We start from the raw sequence: 17,500 nt of genomic DNA on the forward strand, positions 1-17,500 counted from the left end.
AAAAAAAAAAAAGAAATATATATATATATATATATATATATATAATATATATATATATATATATATATATATATATATATATAAGAAAAAAAACCTGAGCATTTACATACGTAATATAGTAAATAGTAAAATAGTAAATAATGAATTTATATAACGCCTAAACATCCACGTAAATCGTGCTCTGCGGCGCTTTACATAATAAAAATGTTTAAAGACAACAAAATCAAAAATTACGACACTACAAAATAAGCAGGAATAGATAGTTCGAAAATGACGTCACTCAGGTCTTTGTTATTGTTTTTTGCCATCCGCGTTTATGAATAATGCTCATTGAACTGTATTAATCTGACTATAAACGTTCACGGATACACACAGTTTTGTGTGTTGGTCCGTATACTTCCGGATGGCAATGTTGTGAACTCCTTGGCCAAGCGCATTCTATCTATACAAAAACAAAATCTAAGCAACATCTATTCCATAAAAAAATAAGCTTCACGGAACAACTCAGTCTTCAGACATTTCCTGAAAGATGATGAATTTTCACAGGACTTTGTCCAAGGACTGAGTGCGTTCCATAGGCTTGGAGCACTGGATGAAAAGGCTTTTTTACCGAAAATATCCACTGGAAGTTCTCAAGGCGCATTACAAGGGGTCCCTAGCAAACAGAAACAATTGATATGTAGGAGGAGACAGACATGACGTATGTTAGTAATATTATATTTTTTTTCCCCGACAAAGACAACGCTGTTTACGGTCAGGTACTCATTTTACACTTGAGTAAGGTGAGAGAATGTGAGTAAAGAGTCATTTCCATGCACCGCTCAAATAAAAAAAAATAAAAGAATAAAAAACTTGAGCTTTTATATAGATAGTATGCGCTTGGCCAAGGAGTTCACAACATTGCCATCCGGAAGTATAACGGACCAACACACAAACTCTGTGTAACCATGAACTTTTATAGTCTGGTTAATACAGTTTAGTGAGAACAACTCACAAACGCGGATGGCAAAAACAATAACAAAGGCCTGAGTGACGTCATCTGCATACTATCTATAGCGCAATATCCACTAAACGTGCTAAAAGCCCTTTTTAAAAAAGAGTCCCTGACCAACAGCAACATGTAACATGTAGAACAAGACTTGACGTCTGGTAGGCGATATTACCATTTTTTTATTCGACTGAGACAACGGTGTTAGCGGTCAGGTACTCATTTTACACCTGAGTTCGGTGAGAGAATGTGAGTAAAGAGTAATTTCCAAGGAATCATCTATGCGCCGCTCAAATCCGATGGCGAGTGTCATATCGCTAGACTACATCGCCGCATTTTGGTGATTAGCCCTCACTATTGATTCTATCAATCAAGACTACAAACGTCCAAGGTTACACACAGTTTTGTGTGTGTTGGTCGATCCGTTAAAGCCGCTTGGCGGATGTTGTGATTATTTTACCTAAACGCATAGCATCAGTTTGTTGATAAGCCGGATCTTGGCTATGCATCCGTCGCTGCAGATGTGACAACGGTACTTGTGAGTATTTTACCTAAACACATAGCATCAGTTTGTCGATAAGCCAGAGATCTTGGCCAGGCATCCGCTGGTGAGATAACGGTATTTGTGTGTGTGTGTGTTGGCACGTTAAATCCGCTTGGCGGATGTTGTGAATATTTTACCTAAACGCATAGGATCCGTTTGTCGATAAACCAGAGATTTAGGCCAGGCATCCGCCAGTATGATCTGCAGAGGTGATAACGGTATTTGTGTGTGTGTGTGTGTGTGTGTGTGTGTGTGTGTGTTGGTACGTTAAATCCGGTTGGCGGATGTCGTGAGTATTTTACCTACACGCTTAGCATCCGTTTGTCGATAAGCCGGATCTTGGCCAGGCATCTGCAGAGGTGTGATCTGCAGAGATGATAACGGTATTTGTGTGTGTGTGTGTGTGTGTGTGTGTGTGTGTGTTGGCACGTTAAATCCGGTTGGCGGATGTCGTGAGTATTTTACCTACACGCATAGCATCCGTTTGTCGATAAGCCGGATCTTGGCCAGGCATCTGCAGAGGTGTGATCTGGATCTGCAGAGGTGATAACGGTATTTCCGTTAACAAGGATGTTATGAATTTAACCCTGGCTTACGTAACCATCGCACGTGTTATATTATCAGATTTTCTTTCTAATTTGATGATATAAATCAACCAATGAAATGTTCAGAATTAATAAGCCGGATCTAGGTCATGACGTCATACCTTCTACACTTCCGCTTTAAAATTATTATTTTGGAATTGTGTGTGTTATCAGTCACCTAATTAATAATGAATAGGTTACATTTTGAATAACTATTTTAGAAGCAGGATGTATAGATAGTTCGAAAATGACGTCACTCAGGTCTTTGTTATTGTTTTTGCCATCCGCGTTTATGAGTACTTCTCACTATACTGTATTAACCTGACTATAAACGTTCATGGGTACACACAGTTTTGTGTGTTGGTCCGTTTTACTTCCGGATGGCAATGTTGTGAACTCCTTGGCCAAGCGCATTCTATCTATTGAATAACTATTTTAGAAGCAGGATCTATCGATAGTATGCGCTTGGCTAAGAAGCTCATAACATTGCCATCCGGAAGTATAAGGGACCAACACACAAAACTGTGTGTATCCATGAACGTTTATAGTCGGGTTAATACAGTTCAGTGAGCAGTACTCATAAACGCGGATGGCAAAAAACAATAACAAAGACCTGAGTGACGTCATCTTCGAACTATCTATAGATAAGTATAAGCTTGGCCAAGAAGCTTACAACATAGCCATCCGGAAATATAACAGCTCAACATATAAAACTATGTGTAATCTTAAACGGTTATAGTCCGGTTAATAGTTTAGTGAGAATTACTCATAAAAGCGGATGTCACAAAAACAAAACAAAACAAACAAAAAACAAAAACAAAAAAAAAAACAATAACAAAGACCCCTGTGACGTCAACTTCATTCCATCTATATATACTGTGCGCTTGGCCAAGAAGCTCACAACATTGCCATCCGGAAGTATAACGGACCAACACACAAACCTATGTCTAACCTTGAACTTTTATAGTCTGGTTTTGTAATAAATACAGTTTACTGAGAATTTCTCATAAAAAGCGGATGGGAAAAAAAAAAACGCAATAACCAATAGCTGAGTGACGTCAATTTTGTTCCTTATAATTGGAAGTTGTGTGACGTCAGGCGCATTCTATCTATAGAATAATGTAATTGCATATATTATTGGACGAATGAGATCAATAATAGCTAAATGAAACTCGCCGTCCTTTGTGCAGAGTAATTTAATTCACAGTCTTTCTTTCATCCACCCACTCAGTTCGATAAATCTACTATTAATATTTCCAGTCTCGGAAAGAAAAGAAAAAACCTTTTTTTTCTTCAAATTTTGGCTAGAAAATCCTTTCTTCAAATATCGATCGATTAAAAAATGACCTTCATCTTGTCAAAAAACTATCAAACCTGGGACGGCCTTAAAGCGTAGCCATCGTTATGTTATAGCCTGATACTGAAATCCAAAAGGACTGGCAGTTTGACGTCATTATTTGGTTTTTGCACCGCTTAGTGAGTTGTCGTTAGTAGAGCTCATGGAAACAAGTTATTTCATTGGTTGAACTATTGAATACAACTCACGATTTGTTTTCTTTCGTGGCAAAAGACTGGCATTTTGACGTCATTTTTTGTTCAGTATCAGGCCATAACTTTACGAAGGCCACGCTTAAAGTCCCCCCAGGTTTGAGAATTTTTGACAAGGTGAGAGGAGAACAAGAAAAGAAAGTGAGTAGGAAAGTTCCAGAAGACAATAAATAGATAGTTCGAAGATGACGTCACTCAGGTCTTTGTTATTGTTTTTTGCCATCCGCGTTTATGAGTAATGACCACTGAACTGTATTAACCTGACTATAAACGTTCATGGATACACACAGTTTTGTGTGTTGGTCCGTTATACTTCCGGAGGGCAATGTTATGAGCTTCTAAGTCAAGCGCATACTATCTATAGAGAATAAAAATTTCGCGGCTGCGATTGGGGGCTCGAACCCGCGACCTTGCTGGTACGTACGACAACTCCTCCGACTGTTCGGGGCGAGCGTGAGTCTACTCGTGAGTATGAGCTATCCACCACCAACCACTCCGACAAGGTGAAGGTCATTTAAATCGAGCGATGTTTGAGTATCGAGTTTCCTAGCCAAAATTTTAAAGTCGTAGTTTTGGTTTATTTTTTTTGTTTTTGTTTTGTTTTTTTTTGTTCTTTGTTTTGTTTTGCTTTTTGGGTTTTTATTTTTTTATTTATTTTTTTTTTGGTTGTTGTTGTTGTTTTTGTTTGTTTTTTTTTTTTGTTTGTCTTTGTTTGTTTGTTTTGTGTTTCTTTTTTGTTTTGTTTTTGTTGGGTTTTTTGGGGTGGGGGGGGGGGGGGGGGTTGAAGTCTGGCCTTATGATTCAAGGACCGGTGGGGGAGGACCAGGGCGGATGGAGAGTGGAGGGGGGGGGGGGGGGGGGGGGGGGGGGGATTGAATAGACTATTTATATGCCTATTGTTTTAATAGTCTTGGGTATAATATTATGGCAATGTTAACCTCTAACGGGCGGACTTGGAGTAAACTCTAATTCGATAATAATATAGATAGAATGCGCTTGGCCAAGGAGTTCACAACATTGCCATCCGGAAGTATAACGGACCAACACACAAACTCTGTGTAATCATGAACTTTTATAGTCTGGTTAATACAGTTTAGTGAGAACAACTCACAAACGCGGATGGCAAAAACAATAACAAAGGCCTGAGTGACGTCATCTGCATACTATCTATAGAAGGCAGGAACAAAATCGACGTCATTCAGCTTTTTGTTCTTGTTATTTTAGACAGCCTGTTAGTAATTTGTTCTCACTAAATTGTACCAATCAGACTATAGATAGAACGAAGAGGACGTCAATCGGGTCTTTGTTATTGTTTTTTGCCATCCGCGTTTATGAGTAATGCTCACTAAACTGTATTACCCAGACTCTAAACGTTCATGTTTACACACAGTTTTGTGTGTTGGTCCGTTATACTTCCGGATGGCAATGTTGTGAGCTTATTAGACAAGTGCATACTATCTATAAACGTTAAATCTTACTCACAGATTTGAGTGTTGGTATGGTATGTTTTAATTTGGCTGGCGGATGTTTTGAGTATTTTACCTAAACGCATAGCATTAAAATGGCAACAACAAAGAATAGAATAAAAATTTATTTTTTTAACAACCCTCTGGTTTGAAAGCAATTGTTGTCTCGTTGTAAAAGGGTTAATGGTAGCATGGTATTCTGATTGATCAAGTCCTATGACGTCAATTTCCAGGTTTTAACATTCTTTCTTCTATTTGTATAGAATGAATGAATGAATGAATGGATGAATGAATGAATGAATGAATGAAATTACAGTTATTATTCTCATTGAGTAATTAAAAAAAATATGTCTCTAGGGTTGGGGGGGGGGGGGGTTGAGAAAATATTTGAAATAACCCAAGATTCAGCCAGAAAAAACAAACCACCAAACAAATAGGTTACATATTGAATCATAAGGTAGAATTAATAACTATTTATTTAGTAGCAGAATCTATAGATAGAATGAAGTTGACGTCACTCGGGTCTTTGTTATTTATTTTTGCCATCCGCGTTTATGAGTAATTCTCACTAAACTGTATGAACCAGACTATAAACGTTTAAGGTTACACATAGTTTTGTGTGTTGGTAGGTCCGTTATTCTTCCGGATGGCAATGTTGTGAGATTCTTAGCCAAGCGCATTCTATCTATAGGCAGATGCTTATGATTACAGAACGTAAAACAGCGAAGATGTATGATTTTTATTGACGACCAGCATAATATATGTGACCCTCCGTCTCAAAACGGTATTATGTCGGAATGATTCAGACCCCAAAAAGTGAATTTAGAGATAGAATGGTGAGAAATTGGACCTTAGAAGTTTTTGCAATGCAAGAAATAGTCTTTATACTCCAGAATAACGTACAGAAATTAAACCCAAGTTTGAAATGTGTGGCAAAGAATTCAATTTCCCTAACCGAGTGGATCCCGACATAATACCGCTTTGAGAGGGAGGGCCACATATTAAGACTAGAATATATGACGCCATCACTCTGAAACCAGAAGATCAATTACACAAGGCATATATTCAGTCCTCCGGAAGAGTGGTTTATACACTTCCATTGAGGTTGGAACCAGTTTTTTTTTTTGACATCACACTTCTGTTTCCTACTGTCATCAGCTAGTAGGCTTGTCCTTCAAAAGTAGTTCATCAGAGCCATTTCATTAGACCCATGGAGTCGGAGTTGAGACGGAAGGGAGCAACAATGTCTTCAACAGTCGTGACGTCACATCCCTCGTAATGACGCCTGGTAACAGTAACTGGTTCTAAACTATTGGAACAATGGCGGACGCCCTTATGTAAATACTTCTCCGACGAGAAAAAAAAGTGTATCCAGAGGAGAAAATAAAAATTATAAATCTGATCACGTTTTGACTTTTATACATTCTGATCACATGACATGTTAAAAAGTTCTAGCCAGCATGAAGAATTAAAAGTACCGATTTTCTTTGTTTAGAACCAAGCTGCTGCTCGTTGCTGGGCGGACGTGACATCAGACTATTGAACCCGATTGTGAATATTGCTCAGGACCAGTGGGTTGTTTGCTTCGGGAGATAGAAACTACTTGAAGTCTCTATGGGTGTTCGGTTCACGGTCATGGGTTGATTTCAGGGGCAAAATTTTATTCATGCTATAATAATAATAATAATAATAATAATAATAATAATAATAATAATAATAATAATAATAATAATAATAATAATAATAATAATAATAATAATACTTTATCGCATCCCAAAAAGGAAAAATATTTGTACAGACGTGTTATAATTTACACAATAACAAAAATACAATGGAAATAGGATGTATATATAAAAAAGGAACAGCTCCATAACCAGAGCTGCGCTTTATAATATGAATAAGTTCAACACTGTAAAATAGTTAAAACTGTCACTACGTTTAGATAATAAACTCACAACATCTGCCAGCCGGATAAAACGTACCAACGCACAAAATTATGTGCAACTCTAAAGGTTAAAAATCTCATCGTTATTATTGATCTCTCACTCACTCAATCCCATGACCATCGGGGGGACTTGCGTGAAGCAGAAGTTACAGTCTTCCTCCATGCCTGCCTGTTTCTAGCAGCTCCAGAACAGGGTTGCCAGATTATTTTCAGGCATTCTGCCAACTGGAATAAAAAAATCTGCCAAATACCACAAAAATATGCCAAACCGTACTATTTATAGAACCCCCTTTGAAAACTCATCAGTTTTGTTAAACAAAAAATTCGAAAGGCCGATGTCATATTTTTTTTTTCATTTCCCAAGTTTAAAAAAATCACTATTACATAAAAATTGCCATGGAAAACGTGGAAAATAAAATCTTCCAAATATCTGCCAAACTGCCAAACCGTTTGTTTTTTTCTGCGAGATGACTTCAAATTCTGCCAAAAAAAAAAAAGACATTTGGCAGAAAATCTTCCAAATGGGCAACCCTGCTCCGGAACCGATGTCTCTGTCTTTTCTTTTATATTGTCCATAACTCATAAAAAAGGCTGGCTAACAACAGTATAGTAACAAAGAGCCGAGTGACGTCAATGGTGTTCCTTCTATACTTTCTGTTGCATTTTCAAGTCAAAAATAAATTAAAACCACTGAATTATTTATTCGACTAGATTTGATGAAATATTAGATAATTGACGTAATATTAATATTCAAATATGTATGCATATGTATTAGGTTGATTGAATAACTGGAGACGGAAACTATAGATAGTATGCAGATGACGTCACTCAGGCCTTTGTTATTGTTTTTGCCATCCGCGTTTGTGAGTTGTTCTCACTAAACTGTATTAACCAGACTATAAAAGTTCCCGGTTACACAGAGTTTGTGTGTTGGTCCGTTATACTTCCGGATGGCAATGTTGTGAACTCCTCGGCCAAGCGCATTCTATCTATAAGATTATAGTATAGATAGTTCGAAGATGACGTCACTCGGGTCTTTGTTATTGTTTTTGCCATCCGCGTTTATGGGTAATGCTCACTGAACTGTATTAACCTGACTATAAACGTTCATGGATACACACAGTTTGTGTGTTTGTCCGTTATACTTCCGGATGGCAATGTTATGAGCTTCTTAGCCAAGCGCATACTATCTATAGTAAAAAAAATGCATCCACGTCAATAGATAGTATGCGCTTGGCTAAGAAGTTCACAACATTGCCATCCGGAAGCATAACGGACCAACACACAAAACTATGTGTAACCACGAATGTTTATATGTCTGCTTCATACAGTTTAGTGAGAAGTACTCATAAACGTGGATGGCAAAATCAATAACAAAGATTTGAGTGACGTCGTCTTCGTTCTATCTATAGCTTGACAGACATAGCAACAAGAGGTCACGGAGGAACGATCAATTGGTTCTTGTAATAGTTTTGATATAATATTTCAGAACGTTTTATGTTCTATTTCTTTGATATAAAGGTCGCAGCTAAAAATAAAATCGTATCGAAAATAAAATCTCATTAACTGAATTCGTTTTATGTCTTAATTAAATGAAGAGTTGTCAAATGACGGGCCATTTCAGAACAATTACATTTGCAAAAAGATTGGTATCGATACTCCACATAATCAAACCCAAAAATTTATTCTTCAGAATATTCTATACTCTTTGTTTTCTATATACAAGACACAGCTGAAAATAATATCATCTCGCTAACCGAATCTCATTTACTGAATTCATTAAGTCTTGAATGAAAGGAGTTTACAAAAGACGGGTATTTATTCAGAATAATTACATTTGCAAAAAGATGGGTATCGATACTTCACATAATCAAACCCATAAATATAATATTATGGTGTAATGTTCGCCAATCATTTCTTATTATTATTTTGTTATACTTCAAAATATTTTATACTCTTTTATATAATATACAAGTCACAGCTAAAAATAATATAATATCGCTAACAAAATCTCATTCACTGAATTCATTAAGTCTTGAATTAAGAGAGTTTTCAAAAGACAGGTTTGTTCAGAATAATACGCTTCAACAGTCGTAAGTAACGTCACTTCCCTCGTAATGACGCATGGTAACTTAGTAACTGGCTCTAACCGTCCGGAACAATGGCGGACGCCCTAATGGAATATTTCTCCGACGAGCATAAAAGCGTATCCAGAGCCATATGTATATATATACAAGTTATAGCTAAAAAATAATATATCGCTAACAAAATCTCATTCATTGAATTCATTAAGTCTTGAATGAAAAGAGTTTTCCAAAAAATGGTTATGTTCAGAATAATTAAATTTGCAAAAAAAGATTGGTATCGATACGCCACATAATCGAGCCCATAAATATAACATGGCGTACTTGCTGGATCGCCCGTCGTCGCCAACTGGTTTTTGTTATGATATTGTTATAATACTTTAGAAAAGTTGTACAACAACCACTCGTGAATAATATAAATGTCGCAGCTAAAAATTATTATCATATCGCACATAGAATCTCATTCGTAAATTAATTAGTATCGTCACGAAAAGAGATTCTTTCAACAACAGAAAAAGACTTGCATTTTCAAAACTATAAATTTGCAACAACAAAGTAACTAGATACCAGTCTTTGATACTTGTTCAAGACATGTTCAAGCCCATGAATAAAATAATAAGGCGTAACGATATTGCGGTTGTTTCATTAACAATTGGATTCTATAGTCTGATGTCACGTCGCCTAGCAACGGCGGCCATCGTGGTTCTAAACAAAGAAAATCTGTACTTTTTATTCATGCTGGCTAGAACTAGAACTTTTCATATGTCTTGTGATCAGAATGTGTAAAAGTCAAAACATGATCAGATTTATGTTGTTTTTTTCTCCTATGGATACGATTTTATGATCGTGGGAAAAATATTTCATAAGGGCGTCCGCCATTGTTCGATAGTTTAGAGCCAGTTCTAAGTTACCATGCGTCGTTACCAATGGGAGTGACGTCATGGGCTTTGAAGCGTATCTTAACCGATTAAAATAACTCGTACTCTAAAAAACACGTATTTAAAAGTTGGCCAGAAAATCGTCCTTCAAATATCAATCGATTTAAATGACCTCAATTCCACACATAAAAAAAAAGTAAAATACTCTCAAACTGGAGCTTAAATTTTTTTTAATTGGCTTTATATAGGAATATCGACGAACTGCTCAATGGCTTTACAGGGTCCCTGGTCAACAGCACATTTACAAGTAGGAGAGACATGACGCCTGTTTAGGCATTATACAATTTTCACAAGACAACGAACTGTTAAGGTCCAGGTGATATTTACATGAGTACGTGATGATATGAGTAAAGAGTCTTTTCCAGGACCGACTATGCGTCGAGCGAGGGTACGAACCTTGCCATCCCTAAAGCGAGGATAAACAACTCTAAAACCTAGGACCGCAAGGTCTCCAAGATGGGGTCGGGTCATTTGAATCGAACGATATTTGAAGGACGAGTTTTCTGGTGATTTTTTTATAATACGCGTATTTCTAGAGTAAGGTAATTATTAACTGGGTGAACAATACTGATTCTCATAGTCCCTTCTTATTTTTAACTTCACGAAGACAGAAATCGAAATTACAAATTTACGAGCTTCACGAATATTATTAATTGATGTGTGAAAATGGAGCTAATGATTCGTCGATGTTCAACCAGGGCACCCGCCTCGAAAGGGAATTTCTAATTAAGTAAACAAGTGAGATCTGTCGAGTGGAAATCATTTGCATTGCTTCACCGATTTGGAAAGGGGAGGAACATGACAATTATAATTATGGCTGTCGTTATGATTAATTAATTAGTGCAGTTCTGTAAGTCTCGTGGTATGACACTCGCTCGCTCGCCTTCGGTCCCGGTTGCTTGTTCGAGTCCTTCGACGGCCGGGCGGTAAATATGAATCTATGGAAAGCCCTTTAATATATGATGATTAATAATGATATAATATATAGAAGAGGTGAGAGGAGGTGGATGATATGATGATGATGATGATGATGGAGACTTAAATGATTGCTGCATTTAAATTAATCAGATGAAATACCACTAAATTAACCAAATAATAACACATACAAATCCAATATATAATATAAAAAAATAAAAAAAATAATAATATAAAATGACTTAATAATTCCAAATAAATAATGTAAAAGTTAACCTTATTGTTATCTAAGATTTAATACAATGTATAATAATCAATTAGAGAATTATTATATAAAATTAAAATAAAAAATAATTTTATAATAGAATAACATAATATTAACATAATAAAGAGATACTGATAAAGATAATTAAAATTAAAAAAAACTTAGGCAATAAATTTAAATAAAATACATATTAAGTATAATAATTATAACTAGATACTAAATAATATATAATAAAAGCTTATCAAGGATAATATGCAGGGGTTAACCTGAATTCAATACATAGATATAATACAAATACAATTACCGCAAAAAAATATATAAAATAATGTGGATAATAGTTTTATTCAATATATTAACATGTAAACACTAAAAAATATTAGATACACAATAATAATTTTCTTAGAAAAAGTAATAAATGGACATATAATAAATAATCGTAAAATATATATACGGTGTTAGATTAGTCTTTCGACAAGTAACCAGGTGTAAAAAGGGTTTGTGTTTCTAACGGCGTAGTTAAATTTTTAAAACCTGTTCACGTCGTACTTGAAAAAACGTTATAACAAATTTGGCCAAAATTTTTTCTTCAAACGAGTTAATGCCCTGTCTTGAAAATAAAAAAATATAATAAATGGAAGATAAAACGTCTGAAGCTGGGGCTGGTTTGAGTGTTTTTTGCCCTGTCAAGGTTTTAAATCGATCGATATTTGAAGACGAGTTTTCTTTTTTCTTTTTCTATTTTATCACGAGTTTTTTTGGTTCTTTTTTTTCGTTTTTTTTTTTTGTTAGTTTGTTTTTTTTGTTTTTTTTTTGCTGATTTTTTTAAGTTTGGTAAAGTTTTGTTTTATTTTTTTTTTTTATTTTTATTTGACTGGGGGGGTGGGCCAAAATTAACAAAAAATTATATAAAAAAAAATGGTAAAACAAGATCAGAAAAAGAGATGAATGTAAAAGACATAGACTTTCCAAGCTCGGCCCAATGAAATGCTAATGCCAAATTGGGTCAAGTTCATTGTATTCGTTCAATCATTTTAGGGGATTTTTTGGATCAATGGTATATATATCATTCACCAGTAATGGACTTTAGAATGGACGTGTGACCTAAATCTTGAACATCAGTAAAAGTTTTAGTATATAGCATATATTATATATATATATATATATATTATATATATATATATTTATATTATATATATTTATATATATATATATATTTATATATATATATTATATATTATATATATATATATATATTATATATATATATATATATAGGGGGGCGAAGTGGCCGAGTGGTTAAGGCATTGCACTGTGACCCGGATGACCCGAGTTCGAGCCCCGCTTCAGCACTTTCGTTTTTTTTCCTTAGAAGATTATTAACCCCCAATTTGCTCACTTGGACAACATGGGTGATTCCTGTTGACATTAGACATCTTGTTTGATGAAGTCTTATATTCCTTCGTGGAATGCCAAGGCGACGATATCTTATGATGTCGTGGCGCAAAAGGCTATAATTTATATATATATATATATATATATATATATATATATATATATTATATATATATGGAGCGAATTATTCGCTCCATTACTACATGTCGAGCACTTTTCGTACCATATTTGTATCAAACACGATTCTCTCTCTCTCTCTCTCTCTCTCTCTCTCTCTCTTATATATATATATATATATAATATATATATATATATATATATATATATATATATATTATATATATATATAAAAGCAAAGAAGAAAAAAAAACGTTCTAATTGTTGATATATAATGAATATTTAGTTTTTAACCTTCTTCTCACCATCTGCAGCAAAATCGTCACATTTGTTACATTTGCATATTCAGATTAATATTATTTATTTGTACATCAAAACATTGGAGGAAAAATCTGTGTTTAGTTTATGAAAAGATAATGTTGTTTTTTGTAGAACAAAATTATCTTTCGCATGCTTTTAGGTTTGAGTTTTTAAAAATCAGTTCTAGTGGTATGTATGGATGCCATTTTGCGGAAAATACTGAAAACGTGTGGTAAGGAGAGAGTTAACCCTCTCCTTACCAACTATAGGAAAATCGTCACATTCGTTACGATACAACCAACCTTTTTTAAAATTCAAATTTCATGAAATTTAAATAAAATGAACAGTGTGTTGTAGAGCATGTTTTGCTACAGAAATGAAGTATCGCAAGAACTTTACTGCTAGTATGTTAGAGTGGTAAAAATCTATTTTGTGTTAGTTTGGTGTGAAGTTTTGGGGAAAAACTTGAAAATGGCTGGTAAGGAGAGAGTTAAAACAAAAATTTCCCTATCGAGTGAAATTTAAAATTTATTAATACTTTTTATCATTTGTGACCCTTCGCCTCAAAACGGTATTAAGTCGGGATGGTTACGATGTTGAAAATTGAATTTATAGCCATAAGTATCAGACTTGTGTTGAGTTTGTATGTTTTATTGAGGAGAATGAATACCATATTTTAGGGTGCTAATGCCAACAATTTATATTTTTGACCAGTTTAAGATTTAATTCTGCTTTTAAGCATTTTGTTCGTTCCGACATAATACCGTTTTGAGACGATGGGTCACATTTTAGTTTGAAATGAGAAATCTCACATTGATCATTTTGTTATGCAGGTCTTCATAATATTATAATCCTTTTTCAAACAGCTTTATCGGAAATAGTTAAGCTACTGGATGGATTGGATTCTTTCTTGCCTTAGGGTCGTACGAGCTTATGTAATTTACAGAGAACTTGACGGCGTATGTGACGGAGAAACGTGAATAGTTAGTTGAGGGTCACCAGTGGATGGTGGATGCTCCAAATCGGATCTTCTTCTTCGCTTGCACTTGGAAGATCTTGGCAGAATTGAGAACATCAAATAAAGTTTAGTCTTTGCCTAAGGGTGGCAGTTTACATAATTTGGAGAGAGAGAGAGAGAAAGAGAGAGAGAGAGAGAGAGAGAGAGAGAGGGAGTGAGTGAGAGAGAGAGAGAGAGAGAGAGAGAGAGAGAGAGAGAGAGAGGGAGGGAGAGATTCGTTTCATGCAGGGGAAAACGTGTATAGTTTGGTTAAGGTCGCCAATGAAGGCCGCAAATCCGATCATTTCATTGATTGCACTTAGTAAACCTTGGCAGAAATGCGAACATCAAATAAAGTTAGTTTTTGCTGAAGGGTCACATCCAACGTGTACATATATGCAGGTCTGACATTCGAACCTACTTATGGGCCTAGTTTAACATTGTTGTAATGGACAATGTTTTGCGTCATGTTTTGAGTTTTCTATAACAACCATGAGTCTATAAGGAATTGGTTTCTCAGACCTGCAAATAAGCACACGTCGGTAACATCTTGTGTAACTAAATGTGACCCCTCGTCTCAAAACGGTATTAAGTCGGGATGATTAATATGCTGGAAATTGAATTTGTAGCCAGAAATATCAGACTTGTGTTGAGTTTGTATGCTTTATTGAGGAGAATGAATATGATACTTTAGAGTGCTAAATACCAATGATCATTATTTTTGACCAGTTCAACTATAATTTGACTTTTTAGCATCTGGCTCATCCCGACTTAATACCGTTTTGAGACGTTGGGTCACAAATGAGAGGAAGAGAGAGGAACAGAGAGAGAGAGAGAGAGAGAGAGAGAGAGAGAGAGAGGGGGGGACTGGGGAGAAGAAAGAGAGAGAGATAGAAGGGGAGAGAGAGAGAGAGAGATGGAGAGGGGGGGGGGGGAGGAGAGAAAGGGAGAGAGAGAGAGAGAGGAGGTATTGTTGGTAATGGTGGTGGAGTAGGAGAAAGAGGAGGGGATATTGTTGGTAATGGTGGTGGAGTAGGAGAAAGAGGAGGGGGTATTGTTGGTAGTGTTTGTGGAGTAGGAGAAAGAGAAGGAGGAGGAGGAGGTAATTTTAGTAATGGTGTTAGAGTAGGAGAAAGAGGACAGATAGGCGTAAAACGACTGAATAGATGAGGAGTAGACATTCCGAAATGACATGTACGGAATAACATTATTCATGGACGAAGACACTTTCTGACCGACGATCAATTAGGAAAACACCCTCTTCCTTTCCCTTTCCAAACAGGAAAATTACAGTAATTACCCCCTTCCTTCAGTATTATTCCTAATGACGCGTGATGTTCTAAAAATAGATACGGGGTTCCTTTGTCTTAAGAATAGACCTTTTTTGAGTCAAGGTCTATTGTCTTAAGCCCTTCCTTCAGCATTATTCCTAATGACGTGTGATGTTCTAAAAATAGATACGGGGTTCCTTTGTCGAGTTTTTTTGCTAAGACGAGGGTCATTTAAATCTATCGATATTTGAAGGACGAGTTTTCTGGCCAAATTTTTAAATACGAATTTGTGACCCGACGTCTCAAAACGGTATTAAGTCGGGATGAGCCAGATGCTAAAAAGTCAAATTATAGTTGAACTGGTGTAAAAATAATGATCATTGGTATTCAGCACTCTAAAGTATCATATTCATTCTACTCAATAAAGCATACAAACTCAACACAAGTCTGATATTTCTGGCTACAAATTCAATTTCCAGCATATTAATCATCCCGACTTAATACCGTTTTGAGACGAGGGGTCACATTTTTCAAGAGTACGGCGGCAGCGAACTGGTTCAATGATGAATATTTTAATGGAACAAAGAATCCCCCAGTGACCGATATTCTAGTCCGTCCTTTGAATTCAAGGATTAAATGGGTGCTCTATAACCAGATATAGCCTGCCTTTTACAATTTTAAAAGTACAAAATCCCCCCCCTCTCTCTCTCTCTCTCTCTCTCTCTCTCTCTCTCTCTCGCTCCCGTTCTCTCTTTCTCTCTTTCTCTTTCTCTCTTTCCCTCTCTCTCTCTTCGAGCCCCGCTTCAGGCACTTTCGTCTTTTTCCTTAAGCAAGATTATTAACCGCCAATTTGCTCACTGTGACAACTCTCAAGCATAGTACTTTAAGGAAGACTTCGCGAAGTCCCAGGTTTGAGAGTTTTTCGCTAAGACGAGAGTCATTTATTAAAACGATCGATATTTGAAGGAGGAGTTTTCTGGCCAAATTTTTAAATACGAATTTTTCAAGAGCACCGCAGCGAACTGGTTCAATGATGAATATTTAAAAGGAACAAAGAATCCCCCAGTGACCGATATTCTCGTCCGTCCTTTGAAGGATTAAATGGGTGCTCCGTACCCAGAAATAGCCTGCTTGTACAATTTTAAAAGACCAAATTACCCCCCCCCCCCTCTCTCTCTCTCTCTCTCTCCCTCTCTCTCCCTCTCTCCCTCTCCCTATCTCTATCTCTCTCTCTCTCTCTCTCTCTCTCTCTCTCTCACGCTACATCTTGTTTCTCTCGATACTCTTATGACCAAGTAATCAATTTATATATATATATATATATATATATATATATATATATATATATAAATTGTGTGTGGCTATATATATATAGACACACACACACACACACACACACATACAAACATCCACACACACTTCGTGCGAAGTCCCAGGTTTGGGAGTTTTTGCTAAGATGAGAGTCATTTCAATCGATCTATATTTGAAGGACGAGTTTTCTGGCCAAATTTTTAAATATGAGTTTATCCAGAGTACGGCAGTGCAGCTTGTTGGTTAATGATGTCCTTCCCTACATGGTCTATAAGGTTCACACAACGATCTACACAGAGGCTGAGTTAAAAGAGTCAATAGGGAATGAGATTAGCGGAAGAGTACCGTCCCTTGATTGGACATCATCCATAGTCTGTAACGTCACCGGCGGAAAAGTTATTAGAGAGAGAACGTCATGTCGGTTGTGCGAGGACGAGAGACGCATGCGCACAACCAACATGACGTTCTCTCTTTAATAACTTTTCCGCCGGTGACGTCACAGACTATGGGTGACGTCCAATCAAGGGACGCTACTCTTCCGCTAATCTCATTCCCTATTCTATATGGGATCGAAGAATCACTATTCAAGACATTAGAAAATCAATCGGATCTTGGGGGGAAAAAATTATCGATACGCACAGTTATTAATTTAATTAAGCAAAATGGTGTATCGACAAATCACTTTAAAATGTGAGTAATAGGTCAGTCTTCAAAATGACAGCTGCTTCTAATGGGTCTCACACCACTATATAGATAGTATGCGCTTGGCTTAGAAGCTCATAACATTGCCATCCGGAAGTATAACGGACCAACACACAAAACGGTGTGTATCCAT

The 17,500-nt window shown here is 36.1% G+C and overlaps 1 protein-coding gene across 1 annotated transcript in view; it reads left to right on the forward strand.

Annotated features, from left to right (window-relative positions):
- The window catches only part of LOC144977511 (uncharacterized), an 83,256-nt gene that overhangs the window by 30,635 nt on the left and 35,121 nt on the right, over nucleotides 1-17,500 (forward strand). The window lies entirely within an intron of this gene.

This window comes from Berghia stephanieae, chromosome 7 (genome assembly GCF_034508935.2).
Source record: "Berghia stephanieae isolate SIO BIC M18660-M18661 chromosome 7, UCSD_Bste_1.3, whole genome shotgun sequence".
Taxonomy (NCBI): domain Eukaryota; kingdom Metazoa; phylum Mollusca; class Gastropoda; order Nudibranchia; family Aeolidiidae; genus Berghia; species Berghia stephanieae.